Here is a 20,191-nt window from a genome sequence, read left to right as displayed (position 1 = left end):
TGAGATCATATAATATTTCTTTCTCTGACTTATTTTACTTAGTGTAATGCCCTCAAGGCCCATCCATGTTGCTGCAAATGGCAAGACTTCATTAATGGCTGAATAATATTTCATTGTACACATATACCACATCTTTATTCATTCATCAATGGACACTTAAGTTGTTTCTATATCTTGGCTATTGCAAATAATGCTGCAACGAACATGGTAGTGCATAAATCTTTTTGAGTTAGTGTTTTCATTTTCTTTGGAAAGGTACCCAGAACTGGAATTGTTGAATCATACAGCTCTCTTTTTAATTTTTTGAGGAATTCCCATGCTGTTTTCCATAGTGATTGCACCAGTTTACATCCCCAACAACACTGCACAAGGATTCCCTTTCCTCCACATCCTCACAATCACTTGTTATTTCTTGTAATGTATGGTTCTGTGGCAGTAAGTACATTCACACTGTCGTGTAAGCATCACCACCATTCATCTTCAGAACTTTTTCATACCCCCAACTGAAGCTCTATACCCATTAAACAGTAACTCCCCATTTCCAATTCTCCCATTCACTGGCAACCACCATTTTACTTTCTGTCTAAATTTAACTGTTTAGATACCATGTATAAGTGAAATTTTATAATATTTGTCTTTTTAAGACTGGCTTATTTCACTCAGCATGTCCTCAAAGTTCACCCATGTTGTAACGTGTGTCAGAATTTCCTTCCTTTCAAAGGCTGAATACTCTATCCATTGCATTTATATACCACAATTAGTTTATCTATTTATCCATTGATGGACACTTAGGTTGTCTCCACCTCTTGACTACTGTGAATAATGCTATGAACACAGGTGCCCAGTTGACTGTACAATGTACTATCAAAAATACATTTTTATGCTTGTATTTTCCTTATGAATCCTTTTTTTTTTTAAGGCTTAAACTGTCTCTACTTCAAGATTAGAGAATATATTCACTCCTATTTCCTTTAATTTCTTTTGACATTTAACTCTTCCCATCTATCTGTAACGCCAATTTTTTAGTATCATTCTTATTCCTTTATATGCCCAAATCTGTCTTCTAGTCTGAGTTTCTAGTCTGTTTCAGTACTCAGTATTTCCATTCTTATACCAATACTCTATGGTTTTGTGTTTTTTTTTTGCATTTGAGTATCTTATTTTTTTATACTTTTTTGTATAGCTTTATAATAAATTTTAATCCATCATTTTTTTCCAAAATTATCTTTCCAATTCTCACCAAATAAATTTTAGAATAATTCTGACAAGTTAAAAATGTTGACATCTGGGTCAAAGAAATAAACATAAAAATTAAGCCACAGAAATACTAGAGGGATGCTTGGGTGGTGCAGTCAGTTAAGCCAGACTCCTGGTTTTGGCTCAGGTCATGATCTTAGGGTCGTGAGACTGAGACCTGCACTGGGTTCCAGACTCTGCAGTCTGCTTGAAATTATCTCTCCCTCTCCTCCTGCCCCTCCCGCTTGTGCTCCTGCTCTCTCTTCTATAATAAATAAATAAATCTTTAAAAAAATACTAGAAAAAATTCTTTAGGTTTTTTCTAAAATGTGATATAAAAGCTCAAAGTCATTTTGTTAGAAATTCTAAATAAAAACTGTAAACCAGAAATGCAAATACCACAAACAGAAACCAGACAACAAATGAAAACATTTGCAACCCAAATGGAAAAGGACTAATAATCAAAGAGTTTTAAACAAATCACTAGAAAACAGACAACTTACCAGAAAAAAAAAAAAAATCAGAAGCTATGAAGAAGCAGTTTAAGGAAAAAGAAAACACAGAAGTATTCAAATCCATTTCATAATTTTAAAACTATAAAATGATGGAACACCTTCTCACTTCAAAGACTTGATAAAGATTAAGGCTGTGCTGGCAAGGGTTCAGGGAAACCTGAATACTCATACATTGCTGATGGTGATGAAATTGGGATAACCTCTTTGGAAAGGAATTTGGTTGAGTCATTAATATATAAATGCAGTCTTCTGTCTTAATAATTCAATTCTTAGTAATTTATCCTACATGTGTGCTACACAGATATGCAAAGATTATAAAGAAAGACATCCAGGGGCCACCTGGGTGGCTCAGTCAGTTAAGCATCCAACTCTTATTTAGGCTCAGGTCATGATCTCAGGGTTGTGAGATTGAGCTCCACAGAGGGCTCAGAGTCAGCTTGTTCCTCTCCCTCTGCTCCTCCCCTGCCAATCAAGTGCTCTCTCTCACTCAAATAAATGAAATCTTAAAAATCTTAAAAAAAGACATCCACTAAAATGTTACTTGTATGCCCTAAACACTGGGGGAAAAGAATCTAAATATCTGGTTAAACAAAGTACTGGGTGGCTCAGATGGTTAGGCGTCTGCCTTCGGCTCAGGTCATGATTCTGGAGTCCTGGGATTGAGTCCCGCATTGGGCTCCCTGCTCCTTGGGAGCCTGCTTCTCCCTCTGCCTTTCTCTCTCTGTGTGTCTCTCATGAATAAATAAAATCTTAAAAAAAAAAAGTATACTACATGTTTTATGCTGAAAGTTGTGCAAACAAAAGAACAAGCCCTTTAAAAAAAAAAAAGCTATTTTTTCCTTGGCATCCCCTCTTCTGTAGAACCTGTAAATGCTGGGAGTGCCTCAGGACTGGATCCTAGACCCTTTTCTATTCTCTAACACACTCCCTAAATGACCTAATCCAGATTCATGGCTTTAAGTACCATTGAAATGCCAGTGACATCTAACTCTGTACCTTTAATCCTTACCTAAAACTCTGTATTTGTATATCCAACTGTCTATTTGCCATCTTCACATGAATAGGCATATGAAACCAAAAGACTATAGAGAATTCTTGATTTTCCCTGTCAAATTTTCTCCTCCACACTCTCATCCACCTTCTCCATTTCAAGAAATAGCACCACCATCCATCCATCACTTAAGCCAAAAATCCAGAAATGATGACTCTATCTCTACTACATATCCCAAATTAAATCCATGTCCTTTCATCTTGATTGCGACCCATCCCAAGCTACTATTATCATTTGAACAGGCTCACTGCAAAAACTTCACAAATGATTTCCATTCCTTCTACTCTTACCCACTTCTTCCTTCCTCCTCCTCTCTTTCTCACTCTCTCTCTCTCACCCCTATACACACCTTCTACAGGCAGCAGAGGGATCTTTTAAAACTACAAATTGGATGATACCACTGCCCTGCTTAATTTTTTTTTATTGACTTCCCACTGAACTTTGAGTAAAATCTAAACTCTAAATTATGTACACTATATGAGGTAAATTATGAACAATTTTTAAAGCATTCAAAATCCTCAAAGAGGTAAGAGAAGACTGATAATATGCAGCAAGACTAAAGAGAACCAACAAGAAATAGAGTAGAAAAGTATAATGGCTGAAATAAAGAACTTTACAAATTTGATAAATAATAGAATGGATAAGCCAAAGAATGAATTAATGAGCCAGAAGATCAGGTAGAGGATAGTTGCAGAAGGCATTAAGAGGGGATTAAAAAAAAAAAAGGGGAAAATATTAAAATTAAGAGATATAAAGAAGTTAGAAGTGGCAGAATCCATATAATAAAATTCTCAGAAAGAAAAACATGGAGAAACAAAATATTTGAAAAAATGACCAATAATTTTTCAGAATTGAGGAAAAGATGAAAGACCTCAGATTAAAGTTTCCGGAATACATCCTAGCACACAGTAGATGCCGAATAAGTATTGGCTGAATGAATGAATGAAATAAGACAGAAAAGTAATTACACCCAGACTCATGATAAATTGGAAAAGACAAAAATTTCAAAATCTTCTAGGGAGGAAGTACAGGTCACACTGAAAGGAAAAGAAACCAAATGGATATCAGAACTTCCAAAAAGCAACAGATAATACAGTAATATTTTCAAAACGTTAAAGGAAAAGAATTTCAAACCAAAAATCTGTAATTAAACTAATCTATTATTTAAAAGTGAGGGTTACCTAAAGGTATTTTCAGGCAAAAAAAGCCTTCGAATGTTTACATACAAACACCCTGTTGAAACTGCTTTTATATAGGCACTGAAATAAGAACTGAAATAACTACGAGGACACTACATGATATATGCGAGTAGGAGTGCGTAAGTAACCTAATAAAGCATATTTTATATAAAAAGTAAGAAAAAGGATGAAGAAAACCCCTCACAATCCAGAACTAAAATTCAACAGAACATGAACATGGCTACTGGGAAACTGAGGATGGAGAATGGGGTGGAGCAGACCAGAGGACAGTGAGAAAGCAATTAAAGTAGTTGCCTTGTTTGGAGGGAAGATATATATTATATACACACACACACACACACACCCACATGTGTGTGTGCACATATTTAGGATTAAAAAACTGTAGAAACTAGAAATTTAGTAAACAGAATGTAAATAATTTCCAATGTATTATAATAAATGAAAATGGATTAAACTCATTAATCAAAAGATTAGAATCTCTGTGGCTGGATAAAAATAAGATCCAGCAATATACTTTGTAAAAGAAACCACAAAAGGATACTAAAAAGATTGAAAATAAAAAGACAGTAAGAAGATGTACCAGGAAAAATAAACCCAGGCAGGTAGACTTTGTTTACCCCATTCATGAATAATTCAGACCTCTCCTGGTCTGGGCTCAGCTCCCTGCGGTTCCTGGGTGTGTGGATTCCACCACTGCATTAAAGCTCACAGGCTAAGTCTCCTTTATAGGAAAGGGCTTCATTTTCTGTTTTCTATTATGATGATGAGTCCTTTTTCCTTTTGAGGCACCTGCAGATTCCTCTTTCTAGCTTTCAAACTCAGCTGTGAATTTTTTATATGTTTTATTTTTATCTAGCATTTCCAGATATTTGAAAAAGAAGGCAGCTTCCCCAGTCTACCATTTCGTCTAGAAGTCCCCAAAACATCCACTTTAGATTATGTTACAACTGAAAAACAAAGTTAAAGTTACTTAAATTTTTCATCTATATTACAAAATGATAAAGCTCAACTGATAAAGAAATGGAAATAAAATGGTATCTTAGCATAGTCCTTGGTACATATAAAATATTCAAATACTGCCCTCTAAATTCACCACTAATTTTACATTCTACCCAAAGAAAGTAAAGATAAAACCATAAGCATGGAATGAGAATTCCATTTTTCCTGTTTCAGCTTTCACTGGGTTGCAGCTGCTTTGGGGGTAAAAATGCTTCCTTCAAAATTGCTTTTTTTTTTTTAAAGGCAACTAGTAAAGGACCAAAGTATAGCAACAGAATTCAATGATCCTTAAGAGTCATTCAGTTAGGAAAGTAACCATTACTTTCTCCATGATTTCATCTTGGAACCTAAAATCCAAGACTGTATTCTGAGACCTACCACTGATGTTTTGGTTGACCTTCATCACATCTCAGTATTTCTGTCTCTTCTTGAAAGTAATGTTAAGCTAGATGACAATGCAGATCTCCTATCCTTCCAAAATTCTGATTCCAGAATAAGAGGTTTAGAATAATTTCACTCCAAATTCTATTTTTCTATGAATGCAAAAATGATAGCTTAAATTATTAAAAAATTATGACATCCTTACTGCTGTCCCCCCCACACGCAAAAAAGTATAAGCCATTACACATAAGTACTAAGTATTTCCTACTTAAAGACCATACAGCTTAATTCCCTCACATTTTAAAAGTGGCTCTAAGAGATGACTGGGGGGCTCAGTCTGCTTTTGGCTCAGGTCATGATCCCAGGATCCTGGGATCGAGTCCTGCAACAGGCTCCTTGCTCAAAGAGGAGCCTGCTTCTCCCTCTGCCTGCTGCTCTCTCACTCTCTCAATCTGACCAAAAAAAAAAAAAAACAAAAAAAACCTGGTTCTAAAAAAATAATGGAAAAGGCCTCACAATGCATGCTTCTGAGATATTAACTGGACTTCCCCCCCCTTACCTACTTAAACCATTCAAGGGAAAATTCAGTCTATGAGAGGGGATTGTGCGTTCTTTATCATACCAATGGCCGATTTTCACCACAAAATTTTCTGGCAGCTATTCCATAATATTTTCCCACAAGAATATGACAGTTGTATTCCAGACCAAGAGATTAGTATCATAAACATGACAAATTTAACCAACAGCAAGCAAAAGATGAAGACAAACATCCACATCCTTTAAAATAAACTGTCCTCAACAATGTCCTTAAAACAATGTTCTTAAAAGTCCTTAAGTTTATGGTCTATTTTTATAGTTTTATATTAACTTTTATAATGATCATGTAGTACTTGTATAATCTAAAAAAATAAAAATTAAAAAATAATAAAATAGGTCAACTTCCATTTGGTTTGCTCTGGAGAACTATGATGTTCTAGGGGAAAGTATAACAAGATGACAGGCGAAAGCCTGCCTCAGACAGAGGGAGAGGGAAAGTAAAAGGTACTTTTGTGTGTTTTATGTTTTCTAACCCAGCCACCAGAATAGGAAAGGAAGTAAAAGATTCAGGACAGAAGCTCAATCCAGTAAATATGGGCTGTTTTTGGGCTGGTGCTGCTAAATATTATATCTTTCAGGAATTTAAGCATGGCAGGTAATTCAGAAGACTACTCAAAGTAAATGCAAGGGGCATCTGGGTGGCTCAGTCAGTTGAGCATCTGCCTTCAGCTCAAGTCATGATCCCGGGGTCCTGGGATCGAGCCCCACACGGGGCTCCTTGCCCTGCAGGGAACCTGCTTCACCCTCTCCCTCTGTCTGCTGCTCCCCCTGCCTGTACGCGCTGTCTCAAATAAATAAATAAAATCTTAAAAAACAAAACAAAACAAATACAAGATAAATGGTCAATTTGGTTTAGCTATATGTGTATATTACTCTCAAAATTACACAAAAGTAAACCTATGGTACAAAACAGAGTAATATTTAGATACCCCAATTGCCTGAAATATAAACAACCAATATCTACTAATCCCAGCCAAGCCTAAGGCAAAACATATTAGGAGAAATTTAGCAAAATAAGTACCAGAAGACCTGAGTTCTTATTGTAACTCTAACTCTTTGGGTCTCAGTTTTGTCATTTTTAAATAAGGTCCATTCCAGCTCTAAAATTCTACCATTCTTTATCTCCCCCACCTCTTTCCTCAACATAGATAGAAGGTGAAAAGTATGTCCAACAAGCATTGGTCTAGAAGAACTGATTCTCCTCATAACTTCAAAAAATGAATATGTGATGCTAAACAATTTAACTAGGGGTATTTCCTTTAGCTATCATATCCCAGTTTGCTCATGCAATTTTTTAAAATAGATTTGACATAGAGAGAGAGAGAGCACAAGCAGAGGGAGGGGCAGAGGGAAAGGGAGAAGCCGAGTCCCTGCTGGCAAGGAGCCTGATGTGGGGGCGGGGGGGGTCCCACAACCCTGGGATCATGACCTGAGCCGACGGTAAACGCTTAACTGACTGAGCCACCTAGGCGCCCGCTCATGCAATTTTCAATCACTTAATATTTACTAAGCATCTATATGCTAAGCAATGGAACTAAAGATAAACAAGACACAATTCTAGCCTAAAGGAAATTTACTGTTTTTAAGGGACAAAAGATAAGGTAATTACTATATGGAACAATGTTACAGAAATAAGGCAGCACTACCACAAAGAGATTACCCAACTCCGGTGCATGTATATGCGGGTGTGCTTGGGGAATTTCAAGAAGAGGTAACATTAAGACAGTCCTGAGGATGACCACCAGGCAGGTAGATATGAACAGCGCTGCACAAGGAGAAGGATAAGCATGTGCACAGGTTTGGACACACACTCCCACACAAGAAAGCAGGCCATATTGAAAGGATAACAAAATTTAAAGCACAATGGGTAGAAAATGAATCTAAAGAAAGAAGGAAGGGATCACATCATGAAGCACCTTGTGATTATGTTGTAGCATCTTAGTGATGACAAAAAGCACTTTAAGACTTTTAAAAAGGCAGTGACATAATTCAAATAGTGTTTAGAAAGGTGTTGCTGATGAAACTTTGGAAGACAGACTAAAGAGAAATCAGATGAATGACAAGTAGACCACTTAAAGTATAATGATCAGATTGTGAGGTAGGGAGAATAGTAAATAATAGCAAGGAGGTTAGAATGACACCCAAGTTTCTGGCTCCAGCAACAGGAAGTTGCTGAAAGTAATTTAAAATACAACAATTCAAGGGGCACCTGGGTGGCTCAGTAGGTTGGGCATCCTACTCTTGATCTGAGCTCATGTCATGATCTCAGGGTCGTGGGATCGAGCCCCGCTTCTGGCAGCAGGGCAGTGTGCAACATACTGTGAGGAGCCTGCCTGAGATTCTCTCCCTCTCCCTCTGCTCCTGCCCTGATGCACATGCGCACTCTCTCAAATAAATACATCTTAAGAAAATAATTTAAAAGAAGCAATTAGCATGTCTGTTGTATTTATCTCCTAACAGTAGCAACTAAATAATATCTCAAATTTTTAAAAAACAAAATTCTCATTGCTTTATTAGACAATATTTACAAAAGAGATTAGTGATAAAAAGATGTTTTTTGACACTGCCAAACAGTGGACCATAAAGGACCACATTCTAACAATATATTTAGACTTTTAAAGAAAATAATACAGGCAGTTGTGTTTACAATGATCTATTTGCCCTGGGTATCTAATACATCTACATATACATTTATTTCCAGAATTGTTAAGATGTATTATATAAACTACTTATCTGCCATTGAGAGAGGTGGCATAAATGACTTCTAAAGTTTGAAGATTCTAAAAATGAGCTGCTGAGTTCCTGACCTCTTTCTAGCCCCACAAGGTTCTAAATTGTAACTTCCATAGACCAGTAGAGGGCTGCAAAAGCTCAGAGAAAATGGTTAGGCGTAGCTTTCCTTGCTTCGCCGGCACTGGGAGCTGAAAAAATTACCAATGGCTAAAGTAGAAATCTAATAGAATCTATGTATTCACTTCACTGTCAACAGATTCTAAAAGGGGTCAGGAGTAATTACCCAAATCCTGAAAACTAGAAACACTCATTATTAAGCATTTTGCCACCAGCTCCTTTGTCTTCTGCCAAAATAGTAATAAAGTGTTTTGGGAGGCCAAGTAAAATCTCACCAATATATAGTAATAAGGAGGAAAAAAGTCAATCAAAATGAGTTAGCAAATCATCACTTCCTTTCAGACCCACTACACCACACTGCTCCTATCAGACTAACCTTCCTAAAAACAATTAGGTTATTCTTACGTCTACTTTATCAATTCTGTTCTGCATATAGTAGTGTTGAAATCTGACTTTCCCTTTCCTAGATTTTAAGATAGATTTTTACCTCATGTATACAACCTTATTTTCAACTCCCCTTCTCAGACCACTCCTACTATTATACATATACTATCATATACAATACAGAATAAAGTTAAAATGGAAAGAGGTCATTGAAGGGAACTTTGAAGAAAGAACCAAAATTACATAGGTCTAGAGAAAGGGAAATGCCACTGTTGGGAAGTTTGTACAAAGAAAGGGAGATAGCCTGAGGGAGCGAGGAAACAGATCCAGGAAAAGCATATAGGGGGCTTCCACTGAATTTGTAATGTTTAATTCTTAAGCTGGTGATAGGTACCCAGAAAGGTCACTATGCTGTTTCCTGTACCTTTTATATTATTGAAATATTTCAAAATAAAAAGGTTTTGATATTTCAACTTTGCCCCCTCTCCCGCCCCTCAAAAGACAACATAAATCTGGTGCCATTGTAAATACTCCTCACAGTTTAATTCCAAGTAATGCCCTAACTTACTTTTACTTCTTTCTTTTAAAATGACAGGGCACATTACCTTCAAATGGAAGGATTTTTAATTGTTTAGATAATCTAGTATACTTTTGACAATGGTACATAAAAATATAAGAGACTTAGGATAAAGATCATGGCATTAATAAAAAAAATAGTTTACAAGAATCACTGCTTCTGTAATTATAAACCTGTGATCCTGAAACTCATCTTTATCTATGCCCAAACTCTTTATGCAGCTGAGAAGCTGCTGAAAATAGTACCTTATGAGAGAGCAATGCTAGTGGAAGTATTAAATTATTTCTAATCTGCATACCACACTATTCCTACCCTGACCCAACTACAGCATCAGTTGTAACACTGCTTCAAAATAGAGCCAAAATTTATAGCTTTCATATGACTTCACACCAGGGTTGAATTGTTTGGGCTTTATTTTAGTAGTTATCTGCTACCTCACTTTTTCTGTATCCTGCATACTGTCCAACATAACCTACCTACTATACTACACACAAGAATTCAGGATAAGTGCAGGGATTTCAGGGCACTTAAAACATGCTCTTAACTGGCTTAAGGTAATGTATGTATGTATTACTGGTAGCTTTTCTTGGCCACAGCAATTTAGGATTATAAACTGGTTCCTTATCAAAGTATACTGAAGAAAGTGATAAGGAGAAATACGGTAATGGGGGAACTGAACAGAGTAAATCCCATGTATTAAAATAACTGTAAGAAAGTAACAAGAAAACAGTAGTATAGTGAAAACTCCAATCCCCACAGGAAGGAATACATGCATATTTTGTCTTACTTTTAAAAAAAGAAAACATTTCTGGATACATAACCACACAAAAGTTATAAAGTGGGGAAAAAAGAGGCACATCTCACTGATAGTACCAATATTAAAACAGCTTTATCTATCAAAAGGAAATATACTATAAAAATAATGCCTAAAAACACAAGTTTAGGACTATTTAAGAATATAATAATTCTAGATCAAAACTGAACTTAAATTTTCAAGTCAGTGATTCTTAGTCTTTTGGACAGACCTATTTCAGACCCTGAAAGCATATTCATTAAGGAATTTGCAATATAATTTCAAAATGTTTACAAAACCTCTTCCTAATTATGGATCCTTGCTTTAAGTAACTATCTCTTCCTGCTAGATTTCAAGCTCCATACAAGCAGAGAATGTCATCTTCTTCAGGTATGTGCTTAGAGCACTGGGACCTAAAACCTTAAAACCTAACAACCTTATCAATGATCTTCTTGTCTCTCATTGAATTCCATACAATTTCTACAATTATTTTCTAAGAAAATCTGCATTACATCATTTCCCATCTTGCAAATTCATTTTTATTAAGTTCTTCATCCTAGTAATTTCATGTGCTATCTTTCCTCCCTTAGTCTTCTTATGCCAATCAAATCATTCTCCTGTCACTGGCATTGGGGTGATTCTTGGTCATTCAATAAATATAGTGACTCTTTACAGTGTGATGAAATTTGGGTGTACAGCACTGAACAAGACAGACACGATCTACGTCCTTGCAGGGCTTACCACATTCCTTTCTACACCAACCAGAAAGCAATTTAGATGTTTAAGAACAATACTGCCGTGGGATGCCCAGGTGGCTCAGTCGATTAGGCATCCAACTCTTGATTTCAGCTCAGGTCATGATCTTGGGGTCATAGGATTGAGTCCCACATCCGGCTCTATGCTCAGTGCGGAGTCTGCTTGTCAGTCTTTCTCTGCTCTTCCCTTGCTCATGCTCTCCACCCCCCTCAAATAAATAAAATCTTAAAAAAAAAACAACAAAACTGTCCTCCTATTTCACGTCTTTGTTTTGTTCACTTAAGAGTAAACCCTTAAAAAAGACAGAGACCATAATAATGTCTTTGTGTGTATTTTCCCAAACATCTGCCTCAACAGTAAGTGCAATGCTGTTCATAGAAACATTTATTTAAAATTTGTTAACTATGAAATGTTTAAAATCTTTATTATATTCGTAATATTTGTTCAACTTGAAGATTCAGAAGTAAAAAGATAAAAATTCTAGTTACTTTCAAATTCAATACCCAGAGATAAACTATCACACTGTCAGAGTGGATCATTCAAGCCCTTTCACTCTTCATAAAAATCCATAATCCGTAACACAAAATAATTACTTTTCCCTAAAAGGGTAAACACGTATCTATTATTTTATCCTTTTTTCTCTTAATAATATCACCAACTTCTTTGAAGGTGTACTTTTGTGAGAAAACAATACAGCCACAGATTTTAAAACAAATCTCATCTCTAAAATGGAACTCAGATACAGGGTGCCTGGCTGTCTCAGTAGGTAGAGCATGTGATTCTTGATCTCGGGGTCTTGACCTCAAGACTCATGTTGAGTACAGAGATTACTCAAAAATAAAAAAAATAAATGGGAATAAGATAAACTTCACAAGGTCACTGTTAGGAGTGAATGAAAGGTTATGTGGAGAGCCTATTACCAATCATAGAACACTTGTAATTACACCTGTATCGGTCCATAGGTACTTCATAACAAACATGACTTAAATGTTAGACTCCAGTTTTCCACTATGCTCAAAGGATTCTGTTTTCTGCTACTTCTTCCCTAATATCTGAGTGCACAAAAATTATAGACAGGAGAAATTCTTGGACTCGGGGTGTGAAGGCATAATAAAAAAGCCCAAAGAGTTATCATGTCAGTAAGGTTAACAGTTTGGAGAGAGCCAGTTTCTTCTGGGGTTTGCCAAAAGGCTGCAAAATGCAAGTTCTGATTCAAATGATAAATATAACATACAGAATGTTATAATAATTATAACATATAGAAGATTAACAATCTCTAATATACAAAGAATAACCAGAGGGGGAGGTCGGAGAATTGTTAACTCTTTCATTACATAGTTTTTTATTTTAATAATAAGCATATATTATTTTTATAATTTAAAAACACAATAAAAGTGTTTTTGAAATTGTTTAAATACTTGATTGCCACTCTTGGAGATTTCCAATAAGAAGGAACAAAGAGAGAAAAATAGCCAAAGGATATGAAGTGTCAATTCACAGAAGACAAAATGCAAATGATTATTTCCTGATATATTAGCTAATACCCAAATTCCTGTAGCTAAAATCAATATTCATACCATAATTAAAGACAAAAGCCTTGAAATATAAAATATAGCGGTAATACTTAAATCTAATAACACAAATTTAAATTGTCAACCAACAGGTATAGATTTTTTCCACTGGGTGTTTGCAAAAGCAAAGGCACACTGGCGTCTGAGGGGGAAGGAGGAGCCAGGAGGAGGAAAAAGGACAAAGGAAAGGAAGAATGAGTAAGCCAATTTTCTGTCAAACATTCCTGTTTACTTTCAATGATATGAGGACAAATAGAAACTCAGTAAAGAGATATTTTTTTTGTCCTGTTCAATGCAACTTAAAGAGAACATCCATCTTTATTCTTGGGATGAACACGGGAAGTCAGGGATAATTTCTGAAGGTTCAATAACCACCACTGAATGACCCACCTCAACATAAATCTATGAATGAATTAGGTTGATCTTAAGAAAAATTTCTCTTAAAGTAACAAAATTACATTTATATAGCACTTACAAATTTCAAGTTAGTTCATGAGTACTAGTATCATTTCCAACTTTAGATAAAGTTGGAAATATTCCAGTGACACCTTTTTGAAGTATCTTCGTAATTAGATATGTAACATACCTACTCTCATCATTGATTAAAATAACATATATGAAAGTATCTAACAGTATCTTAAGGACAGAAGCTCAATAAAATTAAACTTGATCACCAAGTAACTTTCAAATACTCAAAATTAAACTCTGGTAAAAAGGACTTACTTTAATTCAGAGGTTGCAAGACTTTGGTATAGAACAACAGAATGTAACAAGGCTTTTTTCCACCTTATAATATTTTTGTGCAAATTAAGGTAAGAAACATTCTGTAAAATTTTAATTTTCTCCTCTGTCATTATCATCACCACTAATTAGTAAAGTGGTATAAAGAAGGTTTTTAGTATTTCTACCTGCTTAAGTTTCAAACAGAAAAAGTATAACAAATAGAATGAAAGCTGTGTACAACGTGCCTTTGGTAGAAAAGAGAATAAAAGTATGTGTGTTTTTTTCTCTCTTCCTTTAGATTTGCTAATGCTTCTCTTTCTCGAGTGAATTTCAAGAGTAGCATTTTGCCAGAGAATTTTAACCTGGATCCTACCCATGGTTCAACACCATCAGGTTAACTGATGTTTTACTGATCTCACAGTAGTTGGGAAATTCAAGGGATCTGATATAAAAAGTACTTCATGAACTGGGGCGCCTTGGTGGCTCAGTCAGTTAAGCATCTTGATTTCGGCTCTTGATTTCAGCTCAGGTCATGATCTCAGGGTCCTGGCATCCAGCCCCACACTGGGCTCCCCACTCAGCAGGGACTCTGCTTTAGGATTTTCTCCCCCCCGACCCCCCTTCATGCTTGTGCACACTCTCTCAAATAAATTAAAAAAAAAAATTCTTCGTGAAGTACACAGCACCATAATTCTTACATACTATTATCTTGTATCCTGAGTCAATACAGCTATTTCTAGGAAAAGAGAACCACACATGCATGGTTTTCATTCTCTATTAGAATTCAGGAGGCAGACAAAACTCCTATGTAGGAGGAAGAACAATCTGAGAAGCTACAAGATTCTCTCACACCTCTCTCAAGTAACAAAATAGTTTAAAAATATGATATTTGGAGATGCCTGGCTGGTTCCATCAGTAGAGCATGTGACTCAATCTTGGGGTTGTAAGTTCGAAGCCCCACATTGGGTATAGACATTATTCAAAAATAAAAAAAATCTTTAAAAAGAGAAAATATGGTATTTATCACTAATATTTGTGACACTTCCCCCAATTATGGCCCAAATACAAACCAAAGCCAGAAAAGTAAACTACTACATATTTTGAAACAATTTTTGTGCAATAAGCAAATATTAAGGTATTGACCAACGAAGAGATGGTACTTAAGATGCCAAAGAAAAAGAAGTTATTTCCACCTTATTACTTGCAGCTTCATGTTTACCTCTTCTACTTATCTCAATCTGGAAGCATTTCTGTGTTTAAACTTAATTTTCTAAGAATTTCAGAGTTTGAATTTCTTGGAATTTTGGAGGGTCTCATTAATTGGAAAATCTAGTCTTAGATGCAATTTTTCTAAAATGGACAAATTTACTATAAAAGTAAATTACTTATAAAAAGTCCTAAATGAGTCTGGTTAGTGATCTTTTTTTCTCCAGTCACATACATTTTTTTAGAAAAATGGCACCATCATCAAGGTGGAGTTTGTTAAAATCAACTCTTGTAATGTTAACCCTAGTCCTTCTGTAGCTGGTGAGATTAATTTGCTTCTGACAACTAACATAAAAAAACCCCAAGTTATCTCAACATCTCAGAAAAGGCTTGCTGCCTACCTTCCAAGATTCTCATAAAGCGTTTACTTTTCGTTTTGTTTTTTTGACCAACACAGTAGAAGGTAGAATAGCTGGCCCCTAGACATTTTCACAAAGTCTGAAATTTAAGAAACACTGCCTTAAAACTTCAAAATCAGCTAAACACTCTTAATGAGAGGCAGAGCACAGACAAACGGTTAAGAACGGGAACAATAACAGTCTGTCACTTTTTTTTAGGTCTGTGAATATCTACACATCGCATTAACAGTTCAAAGCCTCATTTTCCTCAGCCATATGTTAGAATAATAATAGTACCTGTTTAACAGGGTTATTTTGAAAATTATCTTAAATATTTTACTTAAAACTTTGAACACAGATACATTCATATTCTAAGTGCTCAATGAATGTTTTTCATAACTTTTAGCTTCAAGATTACAGGTAATCTACATAACACAATAAACAATATTCACATATGTGTTTCCAGTATTATCAATTTAAAGCACTAGAAGAAAAGGTCTTTAAACATAACACCTAAAGCCAACAAACAAAAACTGTCTGAACATTTCTATATTTTTAGATGTACAAGATAACCTCAACACACCATTCAAAAGCTGAGTTTAGGAAGGAAATTATCTCCTGTTACTGCCATATGTGGAAACTAGCAACAGACAAATTAACATTGCAACTAAGATACTTTCACTATTACTTTTTAAAAGCCAGTGTTAAAGAAACAGATTATGTATGCATGAGTGTAAATGAGAATGTTTTCAAATGCTATATGGAGAAACTTCATATTCTCCAGAGGAAGTCAGGCTCTAACAACTGCAATATTTAAAAGGTTCATAAGAGACTTTACTAAGATTAGAACTAAGTGGGGATCAGACAATGTATCTACAGGGAGTTATAATCTGTAAAACAGCAGGTGTTGGAAACAATAAAGCTAAGGCTAAGCAAAAACCTAGGGATCTAGGCACCTTGTAACACAGTAAAACTATTTCTTAAATATTGCCACTTTTTATATGTATAGAAGTTTACTGTTTTACCTTGTGCTCTCCATATGTAATCATACTTGTTCCATCCAACAACCCTGTAAATTATTTAGGAAAACTACTTTTTGTAGATTAAGAAGATTCTCAAAGTTAATGTGATTTGTCAAGAACCACAGTTAGGAAGTAATAAATCAAGATTTTTTATTTAAATCAAGAATTTAAACTGAGGCCTTATCACTTATATTTCAGTATTTTTTCCACTACTCCATAAAACTACTTCTTAAAGAAAGAGGTATTAGCATTTTCACAGAAAGGAATCTCTAGGCCCAACCACAGACTTTTTAAATAGGCTGTACTGACTTGGGTAAGTCATTTCACCTTACCAGAACTTAATTTCTCTTGAGGAAAAGAGACCAGAAAATTTGAGTTCCCTTCCAGTTCTAAGGACAAATCACCATGACTGTACCCTTTACACAACACAGGCATTTTAGAAATACATTTCAACGTTAATTTTAGCAAAAAGTTCCAAGTCACAAAATGATGTGAACAACTCTTAAGCAACCTATTCGAATTATCAGACAATTTTTTCATGCCTTTCTGATAGATACGGATTCAGTATCATCAAGTTTATATACAGAAAACAGCCTAAACCTCTTACTGACTATGATGGAAATAATCTCATAGATCATTCTCTTTTCAGTGTAATAATGCTCTTAAACATGAGAATGAGGAAAATTTAACTACCAGTCAACTAATGCCAACAAATTGAACATTTTTATTATTCTTCTTCTTACTCCTTAGAATAAAGACCTCTTTTCCAACAAAGTGTTTTTCAAATATCCCACTGACTCCCATTTTCTACAATCTACCTCAGAAGACTATCACATTTTCCAACAACTTCTATAGGACCAAAAAGGAATATATAAGCACCTTGATAAAAACATCTTCATTTTAAATTCATTCCATTGAGGAGGCATTTGTCTCCAAACAAAATTCTGGCTTTTTTTTTTCTTTTCTTCCTGATATTCCTGATATTCAAGAAAACCAGAGAGACTGAATAACATATTTTCACCTATTAAGTTGTTTCCTCATTGGAGTATTTTAGTTCTCTCTATTCTTCCTCAAATATTCCTAATGGAATACTCAACCCTAGATTTTCACTTTCCCAGCTCTGCTTGCTCATAAAACCATACTAACAACTATGAGATGAAGAACATTAAAGGCATCCTGTTTCTCTTTTTTCCTTTTTTCCTTCCATGAATACCACTTAACACTTAGATTTTAGTTCAATTTTAACACCTTGCCTGCCCCTAAAATATAACACATATCCTGAGTAGTTAAGCTTGATTTTAGTCAAACCGACTGCACACCTTCCTTTAAAAGAAATTTAGTTAGTACTTGGTGTCAACTTTATAAAAGATTTTTAGTAAAACCTTTCTCCTCTTGCCTATAATCTGGGGAAACATTTTGAGTCTTTAAATGTTTTTTTGCGTTTAGCCCAAATTAAAGACTTTTCCCAACAAGATTAGTTAATATAATGACTTGATCTTATATAGTCAACACTATCTCATTTTGTTTTTAAGCCACTTGGCACCAATAGAGCATATGTTCTGCCAGTTCTGAGCTAATCTCCAGGAAAGCCTTTGTATAATGACTGAAGAAACTGAAACAGATCAGTGCCCGAGATTTGTAACAGCCTACTTGAGCATATGTTTTTAATAAAGAGTCAATTTATTTTAAAATAGCTATTTTACCGTTTCGCCTTCCTTCATAATTTACGTAAACCTTTTTAAAATAAAAAAGGAGTACGACTAAGAACACAGGTTCATTTCAACTTTAGGATTACAGATAATTCCAAGGCTTTACACATCACTGAATCTGCAACCCATTTCACCCGCGTTCGCAGTTTAGCCGCGGGTGTCCAGTAGAAATTACAATGTCAACGACTACACTGCTTAAAATGTTTCCTACGGTTTCAACTGGTGCAATAGTGTTAACTCCCATCCCAAACTGTTTCTGTTATTATTAAAACAGCTGTCAGCTGGGCTTCGGTAACCTCTTTGTACAACCGTTTATTAAACGCTTTGGGATCCTCGAGGATGCGTCACACCATATTACCCCTCAAAATGAGATCTAAGAACCTGACGTGGTCCAAGGGTCTACGAACACCATTAGAATGAGCATTTGCAGAACCATGAAAAGAACCAATTGCCCAATGCGGCAAAGATAGATTACACTGGCATTTAAGACAGAGCTGCAGCGTGCCGCTCTCCTTTCCCCTCTGACTACTAAAGCGGCAATTTCCCTTCTCCCTTTCATCTTCCTCTCCCCTGGACCCCGGTACCTCCGACGCTCCCTCCGGGAGGGGCCGCAGCGGTGTCCTGCGGCCGCGCCCGCACCCTGGCTCGCGGCGGGCGGGCGCGCGCGGCGGGCCGGGCGCGCCCCTACCCTCCCCGCCCCGCCCCGCCCCGCCGGGTCCGGCCGCGGCACGCCGGCGGCGCCCTCTCGGGCCGCGCACACTCGCACGCACGCTCCTTCCGACCCCGCCATGTTCCGGGAGGCGGCGGTAGCCCAGCCCCGGGAACGGCGGCGGGGGATGCCCCGCCAAGTCCCCCCGCACCGCCCCCGCCCTGCTAGCAGCTCCCGGCCGCGCCGCGGCTCCTCCGGACTCCTGGAGGGGCGGCGGCGGGCGGGCGGACCCGCGCCGGGGCCACTAACGGCCTGTCACTGTCAGGCCTGCGGCGCCGCGGGCCGCTCCTGGACAGGCCGGCCGGCACGAGACAGGGTGGGCAGGGCGCGTCCCCTACCTTGCTCTGGGGACGGGGGGACGGGAGCAGCGCAGAACTGAGGGGTCTCCTCCCAAGCGCCGGGGACGGGGCTCGAAACCGCGCCCCTCCTTCCTCCTCGCCTGTCGCCACGCCCCCCTCACCCTCACGGACCCGAGGCACGATCGGCGCAGGAGGGTTTACCCCCTGAACGAGTGCCTCGGTGATGCCGTCGCTGTCGTTGTCTTCGTCGCCGCTGCAACCGCCACGAACGCCGCGGAGGCCGGGCTTGAAAACATCTCCGGTCTCCGTCCGTCTCTCACCACAGCCTCCTCGCTCCCAGGACAGCGCCGCTCGGCGATTGGCTGCGACACAGGCACGTGACTCCGCGGGCACGGGACGGGCGGCGTGACCGCCCCGCCCCCAGTGCCTGCCCGCCCCTTCCGCCGGCCCCTCCCCGCTACCCCGCCGCTCTTTTCAACTCTATGGAGAAGCTTCCCGAGCCGTGGGGCGGAGGAGTCGGAAGGTACCAAGTGAGAGGCGGCGGGGGTGCAGGCCGGAACTCCTCTCTAGTTGCTCGGCTCTTACCGCACCCACCCAGTATCGCCGTCTCCCTCCGCCGTCATCGGCCCGAAAACAGAGGGGGAACCTAGGGATGCGCAAGAAAGCAGCGCAGACTCCGCTGACGCTGCGGGGCTGGAGAGCTGTGAAGTCTCTTTTTGTCGCGACCATGGCAGTGGATGTGACTGGAAACTTCTGGAAATGGCGGCGGCGGTGAAGAGGCTGAACATAGGGTATTCACATGTTATTTTTGCAGGGCGGGTGGGCGAGTTTGTGAGGTCGAACCCGGAAAAATATGTCTAAAGGCAGAGGCAGGGTATCTGCCCCCTAAATTCTCACTTGCGAACGGCTGGACGCGTCGGGCGCCCCCCCCCGCCAGCCCGTCCGCGCGGCAGTGCGCTTGCGCGCCGGCGGGACAGCACCTGTACTGGAGCCCAGGGGACCCTGACGCGTGCCGGGAGCTCGGCGGCGCACCGATGCGCCCGCTCTCACCTGCGCCAGGCGGGGTCCCAGTGCCAGTTCGAAAGTGCATTAACGTGCATCTGTCGCGGGGACACCGTGAACCCCCGAGTACGCTCTCTTCCATTCACACCTTCGAGTGACCTTTTTAGAGAAGCAATTCTCTTCACATCCGAGATAATATTTCAGAGGGAACTAG

At 38.2% G+C, this 20,191-nt stretch overlaps 1 protein-coding gene across 3 annotated transcripts in view; it reads right to left on the bottom strand.

Annotated features, from left to right (window-relative positions):
* Window positions 1–19,319, bottom strand: part of ANKRD12 (ankyrin repeat domain 12) — a 122,346-nt gene extending 103,027 nt beyond the window's left edge. For all 3 annotated transcript variants that reach the window (XM_028123916.2, XM_028123917.2, XM_088019724.1), the window contains exon 1: window positions 19,015–19,319. The gene's annotated coding sequence lies outside the window, so the exon portion shown is untranslated. The remainder of the gene's footprint in view (window positions 1–19,014) is intronic.
* Window positions 19,320–20,191: the final 872 nt, after the last annotated feature.

The sequence above is a fragment of the Eumetopias jubatus genome, unplaced genomic scaffold (assembly GCF_037043125.1).
Source record: "Eumetopias jubatus isolate StellerSeaLion01/CBP00866 unplaced genomic scaffold, mEumJub1_p1.0 scaffold_16, whole genome shotgun sequence".
NCBI lineage: Eukaryota > Metazoa > Chordata > Mammalia > Carnivora > Otariidae > Eumetopias > Eumetopias jubatus.
This window is presented reverse-complemented; position numbering and strand designations above follow the sequence as displayed.